General features: G+C 37.1%; 1 long non-coding RNA gene across 1 annotated transcript; it reads left to right on the top strand.

Annotated features, from left to right (window-relative positions):
- The first annotated feature begins 6,180 nt into the window (after positions 1–6,180).
- LOC134621095 (uncharacterized) lies at positions 6,181–11,736 on the top strand. The gene is made up of 4 exons (XR_010092186.1): positions 6,181–6,201; positions 9,041–9,072; positions 9,522–9,548; positions 11,176–11,736. It is a non-coding gene; the product is annotated as an uncharacterized LOC134621095 (long non-coding RNA).
- The last annotated feature ends 603 nt before the right edge of the window (positions 11,737–12,339 follow it).

The raw sequence follows: 12,339 nt of genomic DNA, 5'->3' as shown, positions 1-12,339 counted from the left end.
CAAAGTTTTGCCAGGGGGCCAGGTAGGGCATTAACAGGGAAAGGGGGGCACAAAAATATGTTTCTTTCTTATTCTCATTTAAAATTTCTAGCTTTTAACAAATAATTATATGAATCATACAACCAAAGTTTTCATCTGATGTCAAATGTATAGAAACCCATTATTGTACATAGTAATTTTTTTCAGGGTCCCAACATAATTTCTTCAGAAGTAGCTAAGTACTATATATGATGCTTATTTTCCCACATTTTCTAGATACTGTACCAGTACTGTGTGTAAAATACCATCAAAATTAAGTTTTGATGGTAAGTTTTGAGTGAGGAAGTTTTATTCTTTCTCACCTGTCTTTCTATCTCTTTTTACTTTTTAAAGGTTGCCATGTTAGAAAAAATATTTTGCCCTGCCATGCTGTTTATTGATGTGGTAAATAAATAGTTTATGAAAATATCACTAAATCTGTAATTTATTATTTTTAATATTCAGTAATGGTCATGTCTCACCTTTAGTCTTCTCTGTCTTAATTTCAGGTTTCCTCCATGTGTTGTAGAAAGTTCAGGAGGTAAACCAAGCAGTCTTTGGGTTTCGGCTAAGTACTGTTTAGAATACCAGAATAGGGAGGATGGTTTAGGTTTAAGTTAAGTTCTAGATTGATACATATATAACAACAAGACAGCGCACATCACTGTCACAACGACGTTTGTTTTCATTCAAAGGCTTTATGGCTTTTCTCATAATACCTGGTGGGCCGGTCTCTAGTCAAAATGCCCGGGCTGATTTTTTGTCCCAGTCCAGCCCTGTCTTTTGTATCATATGTTTCTAAAAAATATTTAAATGTTCTACTTTTCTTATGTTATTCTAAATTGTTACATTTCTGCTAAGTTGTAGCTTCTGGTAAACTACAATGTTTCTGCTGAATTGTTATGTTTCTTCTAAGTTGTTGCATTTCTGCTAAATTATTACATTTTTGTTAACTCGATGTTGTTCTGCAAAGTTATTAAAATTTCAACAACTTTTTAAACACTGACTTTGATTTCTTTAGCTTTTTCAGCTATTTTCAACTATTTTCAGCAAACATGCGTTGTTATGGTTGCTATGCAATTAACTCAGAGTGGACAGTGGAAGTTTGTAAATTTTCTGTTCAAGTCTGAACAACTTCTTGCTACTCGCTCAATTCTCACTCAACCCCACAAATTATATATCAAAACGCAGGTATTTCTGCTGGCTTTCATTGTTATCATTGTTGTGGGAGTTACAGATTTTTTGCAAATCTCCTCAGGGCAACAAAAAATCTGAAAACTCTCCATAGACAGTCAATGGAGAGTTTGTTCAAAATCACCGCTATTGTTTCCCATTGAAATGAATGGAACACATTATCAATGTGGTCACTTATTTCTGCTCACCGGGCTGAGCTGTGTTTTAGCTCAGTGAGATGAGCAGCCATTCTAAGACTTGGAGGCTCGGGTTCAAATGCCACGTATGGCAACAAGTTTTTCAGTTCACAGTTAAACTTTTTTTTAACTGTTTTCAACACAAATTTGAGCATCTTCAGCCCCTTTCAGCAAAATTTTCAGTTTTTTCTGCTGTTTTCAGAAAAAAACCCTCTTTTCTGCAGAAATACTGCTCATTCTTCACCCCTTTTCAGCAGAATTGTGAGTTTTTTCACCCCTTTTCAGCACAAATCCCATCTTTTTCAGGTGTTTTCAGCAGAAACCTCTTTTCAGCAGAAATTCTGCTGATTCACCTCTTTTTAGTAGAATTTTCTGCTTTACCTCTTTTCAGCACAAATTCTGCTGATTCACCTCTTTTTAGTAGAATTTTCTGCTTTACCTCTTTTCAGCAGAAATTCTGCTGATTCACCTCTTTTAAGCAGAATTTCAGCCTTTTCACCTCTTATCAGCACAATTCTCAGCAGCTTCTGCTCATTTCAGCAGAATGGTAAGTCTGTCCACCTCTTCTTTGCGAGAATGAGTTTGGCTCAGTGAGATGAGTAGCTGCCCTCAGACCAGGATGGCCAGGTTCAAATCCTGCTCAGAACAACAAGGTTTTTTTTCACCACCATGCAACTTTTTGCAACTTTTCATCGTTTTCAGCTTTTCAGCAGACAGCTTCAGCGTTAAGGCATCCACACAGCATTTTCGCAGGAAATGCAAATTTTCTAGTTGTGTGAATGCTGTAGGCATTCACACTATTGAGTTCCTGTTTCTCTTTATTGTGTGGATGCCTCAAGGCATCCACACCATTGTTTTCCTGTTTCTCTTTATTCTTTATCTTTATTCTTCTAGTTGCTCCGTTCTTTGCCGCTTAACTACTCCCTCAGTTTTCAGCCGATTTTCTCAGTTCAAACTTTAAAAAATTCTGCTATTTCTGCTAATGTGTGCTATGACTTTTGGTGCTCATAACTTCTATACTTTTTGAGATATTGAATTTTTTTATGCAATATTTTTGCCCATTGAAATGAATGGAACACATTATCAATGTGGTCCCTTATTTCTGCTCACTGGGCTGAGCTGTGTTTTAGCTCAGTGAGATGAGCAGCCGTTCTCAGACTGGGAGGCCCGGGTTCAAATCCCGCTTGTGGCAACATTTTTTTCAATTAACAATTAAACCTTTTTTTTTAACTCTTTTCAACACAAATTTCAGCTTTTTCACCCCTTTTCATCAAAATTTTCAGTTTTTTCTGCTGTTTTCAGAAAAAAAACTTTTCAGCAGAAATTCTGCTCATTCACCTCTTTTCAGCGCAAAGTTCTGCTTCTTTTCATCTTTTCTACAGAAATTCTGCTCATTCACGTCTTTTCAGCAGAATTTTCAGAATTTTCACCTCTTTTCAGCCCAAATTCTGCTTATTCACCTCGTCTGCAAAAATATCAGCCTTATCAGCACAAATCTCAGCTGTTTTCAGAAAAAACCTCTTTTCAGCAAAAATTCTGCTGATTCACCTCTTTTCTGCAAAAGTTTCAGCCTTCTCACCTCTTATAAGCACAATTCTCAGCAGCTTCTGCTCATTTCAGCAGAATGGTCAGTCTGTCCACCTCTTGTTTGTGAGAATGAGTTTGGCTCGCGTCATATCTCCGCGACGGAGGTACAAAGAGCTATGAAAATCGCAGTCAGTGTTCACCAAAGTCCGCTGATTCACCCAGTACAAGAATTATGCTGCTAGCCCTCCTAGTTTTTGAGTTACACGACGTTTTGTAACATCTTCCCTGCTTGCATGCACTCTTCTTTCTTGACACTCTTCAGTGTACCCTTACACATAAAGCCATCTCCATCAAGCGCGTCTACACCTCTTTATTAGCAGATAATTCTGCTTTTTCAGTTGTTTTCACCAACTGCTGGTCAAGTCTCTATCTTTCAGCTGCCTGCCCCCTTTCCAGGTGGTGCAATTAGTAGTGACATGGCTCTGCAGCTCAAAGGTCGTGGGTTCAATCCCACCTTGTTCAACATTTTTTTTTTCACTACAAATTTATACACTATCACAGACCTGTCATTTATATTGCTAATTTTTTTCACTACAAATGAGTAGTGCAAAAACATACTATGTCTGCAACATCACAGTATATCTCTTATGTTATAGTATTACTACTAAGTCACAGTATTTCCGTCAATTCGTAGTATTTGTACTAAATCATACTACTCGTGCCAAATCATTGTATTCAAATCAAAATATAGTATCTGTACCAAAGCATTGTATTTGTACGAAGTACAGTATTTTTGCCAAATCATAGAATTACTGCAATTTCATAGTAATTTTGAGGAATACCTTTTGTTATAGTATTACTTCTAAGTCATAGTATTTCTGCTTTGTCATAGTATTTGTACTGAAACATAGTATTTCTGCCAAATCATAGTATTACTGCTATTTCATAGTATTTGAGTGAAATTACAGTGTTTCTGCAAAAACATTGTATTTCTGCTAAATCATAGTGTCTGCCAAATCATAATATTTGTGCCAAATTATGGGATTTTGCCATTTTGGCTAAGTAGGAGGCTGACTGTTACTAAGTGCATCAGTGTACATAGGTCATCTCTTGTGTTGGAGTGCCCTCTTGTGGCCCTCTTTGAGTAGTGCCTTAGTAAACGTGAACACTGCAAAGAAGTGGTATCAGACTGGTTTGTAGTGGAAGAATTTGTTGCCAGTTTCTTTCATCTTTAATCCGTATTCATGTTGTAATGTAATAACTTTTGTGGCACAAATACCACAATATGGCAGACATACTATGTTTTGGCACAAATACTTTGATTTGGTAAACTTTAGCTTCTTCACCCCTTTTCAGCAAAATTTTCATTTTTTTCACCCCATTTTAGCAGTTTTTCTAATATGGACCTCAGATTCTTCTTAACATTCCATGGCAGAAATACAGACAAGTACACAGCCTGATGAAGCAGACAGAGGCAGTACCTCTGATTGGTGAATTTGAGCAGAACCAGGTTGTTCTGCCTCTTTTCAGTAGAAATTCTGCTCATTCACCTTTTTTCAGCGCAACATTCTGCTTCTTCGCCTCTTTTCAGCAAAAATTCTGCTTCTTCACCTCAGACTTTTTAGCCTTTTCACCTCTTATCAGCGCAATTCTCAGCAACTTCTGCTCATCTCAGCAAAATTGTTAGTCTCTGAGGTGGTGAGACTGAGGTCTTATTCTGATTGTTCACGACAGCCGTGAGCTTCTCCAAGATCTTATCCGTGCTGCACGCAATGAGCCCATTTTGAGAAACTCACGCCTCATCCCATCATTTCAATCCCAGCGGGCAGCCTTGTGGGGGTTTGTACAGCCGGTTCTGCTTTCTTAATTCTTTGATAAGTCAGGGCCAAGCCAGCTCCGATCAGCAAGAACCCTCTTATCATGGTTCCGAATAGGTAGATATCTTCAGCACTCAGAGTTCTCGTTGAGAAAAGGGTGTTAGTTGCATTCAGAGACCAGTTGATCAAATCCACATTCCTCTTTTAAGTTTTAGAGAAGAGACTGTGAGAGAGTGTTTCAGGGAAAGTAATACAAAAAGCACGAGACTACACAAGAAGCTAAGCAGGAAAGCTAAGGGAGAGGAGGAGGAGGAGGAGGAGGCGGAGGAGAGGAGAAAAGTGCGACCGCCTTCGTCAAGAGCAAGAGCAATTGCCATATAAAGAATGCAAAAATGCATTTATGTAAAGAATAAAGTGTTTAATTAGAATATTTAATTCATTCAGATCTGGCATGTCTTATTTTTGTGCTCTTGATTTTTTATTTATTTTTTTGAGCGCTGTATATTGCATAACTTCCTCCGAATGTGCTCTGTAGTGTTTGTACTCTCCATCTATGCAGAGTGACCAGCACCATGTTATAGGTCTGGTGAACTCCATCATCAGCTCGATGTGTTCAAGAGGAGGCACTTCCTATGACTCCAGTCATTGTCACTTTTACCTAATTTTTGTGATGTGTTTGCTTATGTGCTGGCTGAAGCCTGTATCTCTCTCTCTGTAAAAGTCACCCCTGCACTAATTACTGATATGTTGAGAACAAGTCTTTGTGTATTAACAGGGTTGCACTCTATGAAACTGATTTTTACATTAACATGTGGTTTCAGGAAGTGTAACTGTTAAGGCTATAGTTTAGATGGTTGTCTTAAAAACCTTTACTGCAGCAGGGGTGAACAAGTGGGTGCAAGTCCATTTAGGTCAGAATTAATATAATTACAACCAATAGGTATTAGAATAAAATAAATAAATGTGCAATGAACATGTCAGGAGTCACTGTTAAAAAGTCTCATGGCAGTGGGGTTAAAGGACCTCCTGAATCTCTGACTCCTGCAATGCAGTGAGGTGAGCCTGTGCAGCTCCTACTGTCCTGTGAGTATGCTTAGGTGAACACCAACACCAGCCCCTTGGTGTTGGTGTTCAGGAGAAGACGGTTCTTATTACTCCAAACAGTTAAATAAATTTATCATAATACACTACATTTTAACATAATGACCTTATATTTATTTGTGACTTTTAACCATTATTTCAAATTCAAATAATCCTGTTTAAAATATTTATTCAACTTATAGAATTAAATTTCTGCTAGTTGTTTTCTGTTGAAAAGAAATGTAGTATAATAATATTTAAATTTACATGTATTTTTCACGTTTTCAATGCCAATTTTGTGTAATGCCGGAATTTCCCACTACCCATGAATGCCTCTTTTGTCCGGCTCAGTCCTGCATCTCCGCCCACTTCCTCACTGATCACTGCCGGTAAGAATTGTTGCTCTGCTTCTCTTCTTTGAAATTAAATGTCTATAAGCTGTTTGAGTGATTTATCAAGTTGTTGTTAGTGACTTATAAAGACAGTCGAAGTATGAGTCAAATTAAAGTAACACAATGGCTGCTTTTTGAGTGAAACGCTGTAATTTTAGTATTTAAAAGGAGTGTTTTGTAAGCTAACCCTAACAACCTAAGTGCTAACATCTAGCGGTCCTATAGACCCAGTGTGAAATGTATATGGTTCATTTGATTGTATAATACAGTTATTGTGTTGTTTTATTTGGTTCATTTGGTGTGTTAGTGTTTCTGAGTGTCTTAGGGAAGCTGTCGGCCTCATTCTTTAGGTTATAAGGTAATGATCCGCAATTTTAGAACCACTGATTAGCTGCTGAAGCAGCAGGGTCGGCAACTTCAAAGGAGACTGAAGGCCGGGAGAAAAGAGTCATGTGCCGGTGTGTCTGTGTTGTGGCTTAATTAACAGAAGGGAGAGAAAGCGAGGATAAAACATAATATAAGAATAATAACATCTCTTAACAAGAAGAAGATTTGCTAATTAATTTATTTTAGTTTTTAGTTACATTTTTAAGAACTGTTTAACAAACAGGTTGTTTTTTAAAATAAAACCTAGACCTGCAGTTCTTTTTAACTTATCACTTTGTGAAAAATTAATGAAATATAACAAAGGCCATCTTCAAATAAATAAAATGCAGCAGTGCGCCATTAATATTATTAATATGCAGATATTTAAAACAGCAGCATATTAAATGATACTGTGTGCAGGTGATGATGTTTTTAGGAAGCAGAATTTGAATGCAGACCAACTCAAATGTTGAAGCCTACAAATATATATACATACAGTTAAGCCCATAATTATTCATACCCCCGCCGAATTTTGACTTAAAGTTACTTTTGTTCAACAAGCAAGTTCTTTTTTGAGCAGAAATGACACAGGTGTCTCCCCAAAGATAATAAGACGATGTACAAGAGGCATCATTGTGGAAAAAAATATTTCTCAGGTTTTATTTATATTTTAGCAAAAAGTATCATGTCCAGAATTATTCATACCCTTCTCAATAATCAATAGAAAAAAGCCTTTATTGGCTATTACAGCAATCAAACGCTTCCTATAATTGCAGACCAGCTTTTTGCATGTCTCCACAGGCAATTTTGCCCATTCATCTTTAGCAATGAGCTCTAAACCTTTCAGGTTGGAGGGTCTTCTTGCCATCACCCTGATCTTTAGCTCCCTCCACAGATTCTCAATTGGATTCAAGTCAGGACTCTGGCTAGGCCACTGCAAAACGTTAATGTTGTTGTCTGCTAACCATTTCTTCACCACGCTTGCTGTATGTTTTGGGTCATTGTCGTGCTAAAATGTCCACTGGTTCCCAAGGCCAAGTTTTTCTGCAGACTGCCTGATGTTGTTGTTGAGAATCTTCATGTATTGCTCTTTTTTCATGGTGCTGTTTACTGTAATTAGGTTCCATGGTCCATTGGCTAAAAAACACCCCCAAAGCATTAGGTTCCCACCACCATGTTTGACAGTGGGGATGGTGTTCTTTGGGTTGAAGGCTTCTCCATTTTTATGCCAAATGAAGGCAACATCATTGTGACCAAATAATTCAATTTTTTTTTCATCTGACCATAACACTAAAGACCAGAAACCTTCTTCTTTGTCCAGATGAGCATTTGCAAAGGCCAAATGAGCTTTGGCATCCCTTAGAAGTGCCTGGAGAAGTGGCGTTTTCCTTGGTCTGCATCCGTGGAACCCAACAGTGTCCGTTGGACTGTCTGCCTTGAGACATTGCCACCAGCAGAGCCCAGATTCACCAGAATGGCCTTGGTGGTGATCCTTGGATTCTTTTTCACCTCTCTCACTAGTCTCCTGGCCAGCACAGGTTTCACTTTTGGCTTCCGACAACGTCCTCTGAGATTTTCCACAGTGCGGAACATCTTGTATTTTTTAATAATACTTTGCACTGTAGCCACTGGAACTTGAAAACATTTGGATATGGCCTTGTAGCCCATTCCTCACTTGTGAGCAGCCACAATGCACAGCTGCAGGTCCTCACTGAGTTCCTTTGTCTTAGCCATGAATGTCCACAGACCACCTGCAGAGAGCTGCTGTTTTTCACCTGTTGAGTTGATCAAAACAGCTATTTCCAATTAATCAGGGTAATTAGGATGCTTTAGAACAGCTTTGACTATTTGGAATGGTATGGAACTTTGGATTTTCCCAGAGACTGTGACAGTTTGTAAAGGGTATGAATAATTCTGGACATGATACTTTTTGCTCAAATGTAAATAAAAGCTGAGAAATATTTTTTTCCACAATGATGCGTCTTGTACATCATCTTATTATCTTTTGTGAGACGCCTGTGTCATTTCCAGTCAAAAAATAACTTGCTAGTTGAATAAAAGTAACTTTAAGTCAAAATTTGCCAGGGGTATGAATAATTATGGGCTTAACTGTATATATATATATATATATATATATATATATCATGCAAGCTTTCATTTATGATTGCTCATGCTTTGATATTGTGGTGTCACAATTTGACATTTATCTAACAGCACCAAACTAATAGAGCTATCACATATCTGAGAAACTTGTGTGGCTTATTACAAATGGATGAAACCACATATTACCTTAATGAAGACAGTAATCTTGGTGTAGAAAAAAGAGAAGAATTTTTGTTTATATTCCAGCTGTGGTAAACAAAGAAGTGTACTGAATCTTTTGGACTACACAGAGTGATGTAGTATTCACTCTGATGCTGATTTGAGTTGTCTCATTCTGTATTTTTGTGCTTTGTCTTTTGTTACACAGAGTGAAAGAGATCTTTGGTTTTGCCTTTGCTGGTAAGTAAACAGTGATTGTAACTGAAGCAGTATAAACCTGGCATTGCGTAGCACATTTGGCGAGTTACATACAGTAGTTTGACTTTTTGTGATATGTTTCCATTTACTGATTGGCAAAAACACAGGATTTGTGACCTGTAGCAGCAAAGCACCCACACAGGTCCTCTGCGTAGGAAATATTTGGTGTATCCTGCACTTGTGCCAACAAATATTGATGCCTGTTCTTTGCATTTCTGTAGTAATAATGCTTTTATTACACTTGCTATAGCCATGTGAGACCCTGCAGTTCAATTATCTCCTCTTTAGACTACAGTAAACTTAAAAAAAAGCTTAAAGTAATTTAGGATTTTACTAGTTAATTTGTGTCACAGTAAACTGGATTGTGTGTGAAGAGGCACAACTCTCTGAATCATCAAACAGTGATCTCATGTATTGTTTCCTTTCTTTAGACTGCTGATCTGATCATCTCAAATCTGGTAAGTAAAGGTTTGTCTGATGTCCAGTGCTGGGATAAGTCTTACTTCCTTGCAGATTTATTTTGTTTATGCTTTTTTGTGTCACGTTTAAATTTTTAAATCATCGAACAAGGATAACCTGGAAAAATACAAAAAGCAGTTTGACGGTGATGATTTTATTTATGAAGCACAGAAAATCAAACCAGAACAACCTGGTCTAATGTAAAAACATGTTGCTGTCTAATACCCAGCTGTGGAAGCCCTGATAGCAACAAGTACCATTAATTAATTAAGTTAATTAATTATTAAGTTAAGTAATTAATTAATTAATTAAGCATTTACGGTAATTAGTAATGACTGATTTACATCACTGGGGGGGATTTTGTCCACCCTACTTTCAGAATTATTTTCATTAAGGTCCAATATAAGGTTTTCAAGTCATGTAAAATTCTCAGTTTTATTAAAGTCCAGAATCTGATGAGTCTACACAAAGAGTTTCATTTTATTCAGAGTTGGACTTGTTTGCTCAATTTAGAATAGAATTCCTGCTGTTAGATTTCCTGCTGTGAATCCCAAGTATGATTAATCTGAAGCTCAGGATCTGATGGCTTGATCCAGGTCCTGAAGTAGTAAAGGAACTCTGGACCATCACAGTAACAGCATCATGTTTGACTTTAATGCTGGTGTTTTTCTGAAATTCGTTTCTCACTATAGGAGACTCAGTTATTGTAGTGAGTCAGCACAGCTCTTGGTGATCATCAAGATGTTTTTAGGCAAATGTGAGAAAGGATTTGTGTTCTTTTTGGTCAGTTAATCAATAAATTTGAGTTGATTGGATGTAAAGTTAATGTAGAACAGGAAGCCTAAAACTGACTGCTCTAATGTCAGTGTGTAGGTTTATTTGGACCATATAATATTTACAGTAACTGTTGCCGCACATCTTGGTTTAAATTAATGGACTGTGTTGGTTTTTATTGTGTTAACAGAATGCAAAAATGTCCTTATGTCAGTTCCACCACCATTTGTTCAACTTGTCATTCAGTTCAGTCGAATATGCACTGTATTTTTCAGATTATAAGGCATAAGGGCAATGAATGCGTCTGTTTTTAAACATAAGGTACATTAAGCCAAACAAAACAGCCAGACAAGTCAAGCTGTATTCAACTCATTCACAATAACTCGCAACATTGTTCAGTTGTAACACATACAATACAGAACAATACACTCGCTCTTTGAGTTTATTCCTCTTTCGCAAATTCTTCATGAGTGGATCAGTTTGAAACCTGCTTCTTAACAGGTGCAAAGTCCTTATACTCACGCACACAGCATAATATTGTGTTAAAGCACAGTGCGAATTACACCATGAGGCTCCTAACTATGGTAGCTGTAATGCTCCGACAGTCCATTAAGCAGGTGCGGCTTTGTAGCTTATCAAAGTTGTACTACAACATTTTGAGAGATTTTTTAGCGCCGTGTCACACATAGAATTGGTTTGAAGTCAGAAAGCACAGCCAGAATAAATACATAAGGCGCACTGTCTATTTTTGAGAAAATTAAAGGATTTTAAGTGTGCCTTATTGTCCAAAAAACACAGTAAATCCAGCTTTATTGGAAATATGTCTAATTCCAGTTTCTTTCTCTCTTACAGCTGACCTGTTGCAGAAAGCCCTCTCCCTCTATCATTAACAAGCCATTCAGTCTGTCCTATCACTCTCCCTACTCTATCTATTTTGACAAGCCGTTCTATCTTGTATCACGCTATCCCAAGAGCTCTATCTAATTTACCAAAAATCACGTTTTGACTGGAATCAAGTTTTGACTGGAATCAAGTTTTGTCTGGAATCAAGTTTTGACTGGAATCAAGCTTTGACTGGTCCCAGTTTTTGGGAATTGAAGTTACCAGTACTTCATCTATCTGTTACAGAATTCTGACAGGTCTCTGCTCTCACTGCTCCTTCTTTTCTATAGTTAAACTCTCTCACATCCAGTCTTTTTGCTGGAAATTACAAGTAGAAAGTTGAAATTACAATAGTAGAATTACAGTACAGTAGAAACTATTTACACAGCCTTAGATTTGTCATTTTAATTTTTACTTGGAACACTTTGGAATAAACACTGATAGTTTGGCTTAGAGGTTCAATTGCTTTGATACATTATATAAAATTTACAACTTCTTAAAGGTTTTTTGTAATAAGATAAACTTGTTATTTTGTACGACACATTCAGACTGCTGTATTCACAAAAATATTAAATTGGATAACTTCATATACATTTTGCTAGTCTGTTTCATTGACTGTAACATTTGACTATAGTAGGGTTATACTATTATTATTTAGGGGCAATCCCATTTCTGTTACTCCGTGTAAGTGTTCAATTACAGTTGTCATCTAGAGGCCGCCCTGAGGACCCAGACTTCCTGTTTCCTGGCTGCTGCAGAACATCCAGCTGAAGAATCCCCATCGCCTGTCATCTGATCACCACACCATCACAGCTCCTCATATTTGCTTTAAATTTTAAATATCTGAAAGATTTACACAAAGTCTACTTAAAAACTGAGAGTTTTATTATAGCCTGTTGGTTGATTATTGAGATTTATTTTGCATATTACATTACAGAAGAATAGACCTATTTGTTATCCAGTCTGGTTAAAAAATATAAGAAGTAATAATATACAGTTTTTAAAAAAGCTACAATAAAACATCAGTGTTTACAGGTTGAGTTTTGTTTACATTTGTGTATAAATACATAGAAGGTCCAGTTTGTACTTGCACAGAATGCCAAGAAAAGGTCGAAGGTCGCAGTCCCAGAAGCT

The sequence above is a fragment of the Pelmatolapia mariae genome, linkage group LG23, assembly GCF_036321145.2.
Source record: "Pelmatolapia mariae isolate MD_Pm_ZW linkage group LG23, Pm_UMD_F_2, whole genome shotgun sequence".
NCBI lineage: Eukaryota > Metazoa > Chordata > Actinopteri > Cichliformes > Cichlidae > Pelmatolapia > Pelmatolapia mariae.
Note: the sequence above shows the minus strand (reverse complement) of the source record. Positions and strands in the feature narration are given on the sequence as shown.